We start from the raw sequence: 6430 nt of genomic DNA, 5'->3' as shown, positions 1-6430 counted from the left end.
GTTGCAGATAGTCTCTCCAGGTCGGGCTCCTGTGATAAAATAATGGCAATTTCTATGGATAATGCTTCTAGTAACACTAGTGCTATAGGCATACTTACAACAACACTAAATCCTGCATTTAGTAATTGTTTCCATGTGAGATTAATCGTCGGTGATGGTATGAGAATTTTAAATTTAGAAATTGAAAAGGTTAGAATGGCTCTTATTGGTGATGAAATCCTTACAAATCAAGATTGGACGAATGTCAAAATTCTTATAGATTTTTTAGAACATTTTCAAATTGCTACAAATGCATTTTCTGGACAATATTATCCTAATCTTTCAGTTGAGGAATTTTCTACACTTGCAGAGGCAAAAGCCTCAATTAAAATAAATGCGCAAACAATTTATAATGCTTACCAACTTGCGTTAGATCATGCTAGGCCAAATATTCCAACCCCTACTTCGTCTAGTTCACAATCATCTAAAAGAGCTGCGGGCCTACAAGCACTTAAATCTTGGACGGAGTTTAGGGGTTCTCAAGGTGATAATTTTGATGAGACTTCACATCTAAATGAGCTTCAAGTTTATTTGTTGCAGGGACTTGAAAAGGAGAATCCAGACGGCACCTTTGATCTTTTGGAATGGTGGAAGACAAGGGAAAAACATTTTCCGGTTCTTGCAAGGATGGCTCGGGATATTTTATCTATTCAAGCTTCAACAGTTGCATCAGAGAGCGCTTTCAGTCAAGCAAGACTTCAAATAGGTGATCATAGAGCGTCTATGAGGGAGAGCTTGGAAAAATCAGTACTATTCAGAGATTGGATCCGCTCGGAAAGAAGAAACTTTGGACTTGCAGAATCACAACCGGAGATAGACGAAGCTTATGAAGAAATGATAGCGGAACTTGCGGTATTAGAAAAATCAGTACTATTCTTTAGTTTTTTTTCCTTTTAATGGTGGTATTAGTACCTTGTTGTGCTCATTCCATTGGGGGGAAGAAGACTAAGAAAGATATGCCATTTTTTGTAATAAAAATTATAAAACATACCCTTGGCCTTGAATATCTCTTCGCAATATTTTTTTGTCTTTAACTTGCAATTATTTATAAGCTATAATATATATACATAACATACAATATATACTACAACAAATTATATAATGGAATATATATACATAACATACAATATATACTACAAGAAAATACATAAGGGAATATATATACATAACATACAATATATACTACAACAAATTATATAATGGAATATATATACATAACATACAATATATACTACAAGAAAATATATAAGGGAATATATATGCATAACATACAATATATACTACAACAAATTATATAATGGAATATATATACATAACATACAATATATACTACAAGAAAATATATAAGGGAATATATATACATAACATACAATATATAGTACACTATACTAGTATACTATATATATTATATTTACATGAAGAAGTAGTACTATATATACACTATACTAGTACACTATACTAGTATACTATATATATTATATTTACATGAAGAAGTAGTACTATATATACTACAAAACAAGATTTTTCAAAATGAGGGCCCCACCCCCAATGACCACCAACGGTCATATTAATTGCACAAATAGCCGTTTTTTTTTAAATTTACAAAACTAACCTTCTCTAACACTATAAGTACCCCCCTCCCTCTTCTTCATTTCAATACTCAATACTCATTTCTCAATCTAAATTTCTCTCAATCTCTCAATCTCCAATTTTCAAGACTTCAAGTCTCACTCAATTTTCAAGTTAAATCATGCCTCGTTCGGAAAGAGTGCGCTTATTTGTGTCGCAATACTATGAAGTGCTTGAAGAAAATGAAGAAGGCCAAATATTAAAGTGCAAGAACTGTGGAAGAGTCTTAAATTTTCGTTCAGGGTGTACCACAGGCATTTTAAGGAGGCATATAAAGTATTGTGTTGAGGGTATTTATCCGCAAATTCGTCTTTAAGATTTTTCAACAATTTGTGTTATTTTAAAATTATTAGACGTATTTATGCTTCATGTTGTACTTTGTTATTAATTTATTATGCATGCCAATTTAGTTTTACTATTGATTTGTTATTTTACATTTTCGTCAAACACTTTAATAATTAGATTTCTATATTATATATACCATATATATTTATATAGCCATGCATAAGAGCAATTTATATATATACATACACATATGGTTTACAAGAAATTGCCCTAAATAAAAAAAATTAAAAAAAAAGCCCGAAAATAAAAAAAGCCCGTTAGGCCCGCTAAGCCCACGAGCCCGGCCCATTTAGCCCAGGACCATATGGGCTTAGGCCCGTCACGGGCTGGTCCTACCCGTTGAGCCCACGAAGCCCGGGACCGCCAGAGCCCGGGACCGCTAAGCCCAGGCCCGTTTAGCCCGGCCCGTTTAGCCCATTTAGGCCCGGGCCCGGGACCACATACAGCCTTACCCTAATGTAGGCAACCGGGACCCTTTTAACCTCTAAGCATCTCCATAAGACCTCCCTAGGAACCCTATCGTACGCTTTCTCTAGATCGATAAACACCATGTGAAGATCCTTCTTCTTATCCTTGTATTGTTCTACCATCCTCCTAATAAGGTGGATAGCTTCTGTCACACCTCCTTTTTCACTATACCCCGAAAGGGTATAAAAGAGTTTTTTCAATTAAAGGACAATCGAACGGGATTTATTTAAAAGATTCAGAGTCGCCACTTGGGAGATTTATGGTGTCCCAAGTCACCGGTTTAAATCCCGAATCGAGGAAAAGAATGACTCTGTTTGACAGTCCGCGAACCAGAAATCCGAGTAAGGAATTCTGTTAACCCGGGAGAAGGTGTTAGGCATTCCCGGGTTCCGTGGTTCTAGCACGGTCGCTCAACTGTTATATTCGGCTTAATTATCTGATTTTAGTACATTTTGAACCTATGTGCAAATTTTAACTTTTAACCACTTTTATCCAATTTTAAAGAAGATTGAACGTCGTTTAAAACGTATCTTTGGATCGCGCTACATGAAATGCACCCGCGATCCTAAACACATTTTATTCAATGTTTTGAGATTTGATTTGGGTCACATGAAATGCACACCCGAGTTTAGGAAGGTAAAATTATTAAAGTGCACGCCTAAAGCAACGACGCGTTTTAACTTTGCGAGGGCCATAAAAATTAACTAAATGGCACGCCTCGAATTCTAAAGATTTTAAAGGAAATAATTAAACGAGGGCCAAGCATTTGAAATTTTTGTTTGGCATGGCACACCTCGATTCCAAACTAAAACTTGAAGGGCCATAAATTATTTGCAATATCTAGTATGGCTCACCCTCAATCCAATTAATGGGCTCAATTATAACTAAATGTGGTTAAAGGTTCCTAAGGGCCATTTATTTAGCAACCAAGAGCCACAAACGGACTTCCCAAGTGAAGTCCAAAACCGGGCCAGTCGGGCATTTCATGAGTGAACTTGCAGCCCAAATTATGTTCAAGGAGGCTGTCAAGCTTGGGCCCAGAAATGAGCCCAAATAGAAACAAACCGGCTCAACGAGGGGTAAGGTCCCTAGTTTGAGTCCACAGGTCACGACATGAGTTTGATTTGTTGCCTTTCATTTTGTTTTTAAACTGATCAAAGCGAAAGGCATCAGTATTCAATAGTCATGAACACAGCCTTAAACTTTTTGGAAAACCACACAATCATTAAAATCAAAGCTCCTGAACTTTTCAATTTATTTGTAAACAACTCCATTCACACTTACAATCCCTTGAACGTTTCTGAAAACCATGCGTGAAAATAGGTAACCAAGCTAAACTGTCGCTATATCCATAAACCAGAATCCATCTGCACATAATTAAAACTGAATAAATGAGGTATGAAATCTGAGATCAATTCATGCTAAAACAAATTTCTATAACGTTCAGGCCCAGAATCAACAAAAATCCTATGCAAATCTGAGTCCATACTAACATGGATTACTAACCTATATCAGGCATGTTCCTCAAAAGAAACACACTCAAAGAACAACATTAAACCAGTCCAAATCTCACAGCATTCATTATCGACACAGCTCAATTCACACCAAAACTCTAAATACCACTTAACAAATCATGTATAGAGCTGTTTCATAAAGAACAAGTATGCTAACCAAACAAACACCTTCAGGACAGTCCTACTTATACATGCCAGAAGAGGATGGAATTTTCAATTTCAGCCTAGTCGAGTAGTGTCCTAGTTTCAGAACAAACAGATGCTACAAACGATTATACTCAAGTAATTAAACTAGCTTGGGGCAATAAACCAAAACACAATAAGATGATATAGCTAATAAACAACAAGGGGTCAACCCTTTACCATTTCATAACTCGAATTACATGACTCAAACCAAGCTGAAACCAAACATCAATTATATTTTTCATACACTACACTTATCTCCTACATAAAACCAAATCCATAACTCAGCCTGTCATTCAATGAGTTCTGAAGAAATACCTGGGAATAAGAGAAAACAGAGATGAAGAATCAGCAGTAAGAACAGCAGGAATCAGCAGCAAAACAGCTAGCAACACAGACTTCAAACCCAGAAATAAACCAGTTTCAAATAGACCTTGACCCAACCAACTTCAAACCAGACCTTGATGATTCAAATTCAAACCATTTTTACCCCAGAAGAAAACAAGAATTGTTTCAGAAAAGAGAAGCCCCAGAAATCACAATCAAAACTCAATGGAACAATATTTTCACTGAAATTTAGCCTATTCTCCAGAATCTGATCTTTTAGCTCTTAAAGTCTCTAGAATCTAATGTATTTTCAGCCCTAAATTCTGTAGGCTCTCTCTCTATCAATCTGTTTCAAATTGTCTGTTGAATGTGTATCTATGTGTGTGTGTTTCTCTCTGATTTTCAGCCTTTTAATAGGCAGCCATTTAGTGCATTCTCCATTACCAATCCCTCTTTTCATTTTAAAATGATTCCACTTAACTCAATTAGTGCACTTCTAACCCTACCACTATTAGAATCTTCTTAAGTTAGGTGAACATCCCATTAATCCGAACAATCCCTAGATTACCCCCTTAAACCTTATTAATTACCTCCCAGCCTAAAATAATGTAGGCCAAGCATTATTCTTCAAACCTGGGTTTAAATGAATGGACTTTCAGTGCCCAGGTTTGCTTTACCATAGACCCAACAGGAAATCCTCAAATCCAGTATACAAAAAACCAAGAAAAATCAACCACATAAAGGTTTAAACATTGGAACCCTAAAATGGTGAGCTCGACATCATTGATTAATTCAAACCATACTGGCTAGAAAATGGAACCTGATAATATATTACAACATGGGCTTACTGGTGCCATTTAAATCAGAATTCTAATTAAAAAAAAAAGAAATTGCTCTAACGATTTGAATTAACCATGACAAACAAATGAAAAAACGAGTGGTAATCAAGTCGAGACCAGAATAACAATAACAAAAACAACAAAAAAAAAACAGAGCTAAAAACGAAGCGGACATACCGTCAAAGAAGGGAATGCACTGTCTATTTATCTACCAGACACGTAAGAGGGATTTGATGAACAACCTCGATCTTGTGAGTCTTTGGTCTTGCATGAGGTCAGGGAGTCTCGAAATGACCCGAAATTGAGGCTAGTCAGTTGTTCTTGCCAAGAACAACTAATCAACCTATATTTCCGACCATTTCGAAGCCTGAAACCCAACAAAACCAGTGGTTTCTGACTTGTCATAGGATTTGGGGTTTTAGGGTTCCGAACTTTGATTCGAGATTCGAAGGGATTGAGGGGGATTTGAAGGGAACGGGTTATGGATTTAGGCAGAGGAATCCATGGCGATTTCATGGTGTAATTTTGGGACCGATTTGAGGCGGCGCTGCCACCGGAGAACGGTGGAAAGGGTGGCGGCTACTAGGGTTTACCCGTCTCTGAAGAGACGAGGTGAGAGATGAGTGAGTGGAGGGGGGTTGGGGTATATTAATCGGGGGTATTAACACGAGCCGTTAGATGGGGATGAAATCAACGGCTCAGATCAAAGGCCATTTTAACGGTGTCGTTTGGTTTAAGTGGGGAATCGGGCTGGGTCAGGGGACGGGTCGGGTTATGGGTGAGACGTACTGGACCGTTTGATCAAACACGATCAACGGCCCTGATCAAATTTACTCAAACAACGTCGTTTGGGGTGGCGACACGGTTGGACCGGGTAGGGGGACAAGTTTGGGCTGGTTTAGTGGGGTTTTTGTTTGGGCTTTGATGAATTTGGACCAAAAATCAGTATTTTCTTTTTTTATTCCCTCTTTTTCCTTTCTTTTTCTAATTCTTTTTTTTTGAATTAATACTAAAAATAAAACCTCAATTAATTCCTAACCCCAAGATATCCTAGAAAATTAAATTAGTTAATCCTAAAAACAATTA

General features: G+C 37.0%; 1 long non-coding RNA gene across 1 annotated transcript; it reads right to left on the bottom strand.

The window, feature by feature from the left end:
• Window positions 4080–5955, bottom strand: LOC109223641. Its single transcript, XR_002067628.1, has 2 exons — window positions 5522–5955; window positions 4080–4496 (listed from the first exon to the last, which is right to left on the bottom strand). It is a non-coding gene; the product is annotated as an uncharacterized LOC109223641 (long non-coding RNA).

The sequence above is a fragment of the Nicotiana attenuata genome, chromosome 1 (assembly GCF_001879085.1).
Source record: "Nicotiana attenuata strain UT chromosome 1, NIATTr2, whole genome shotgun sequence".
Taxonomy (NCBI): Eukaryota; Viridiplantae; Streptophyta; class Magnoliopsida; order Solanales; family Solanaceae; genus Nicotiana; species Nicotiana attenuata.
The sequence above is the reverse complement of the archived record's forward strand: the minus strand, read 5'-3'. Positions and strand labels throughout refer to the sequence as shown.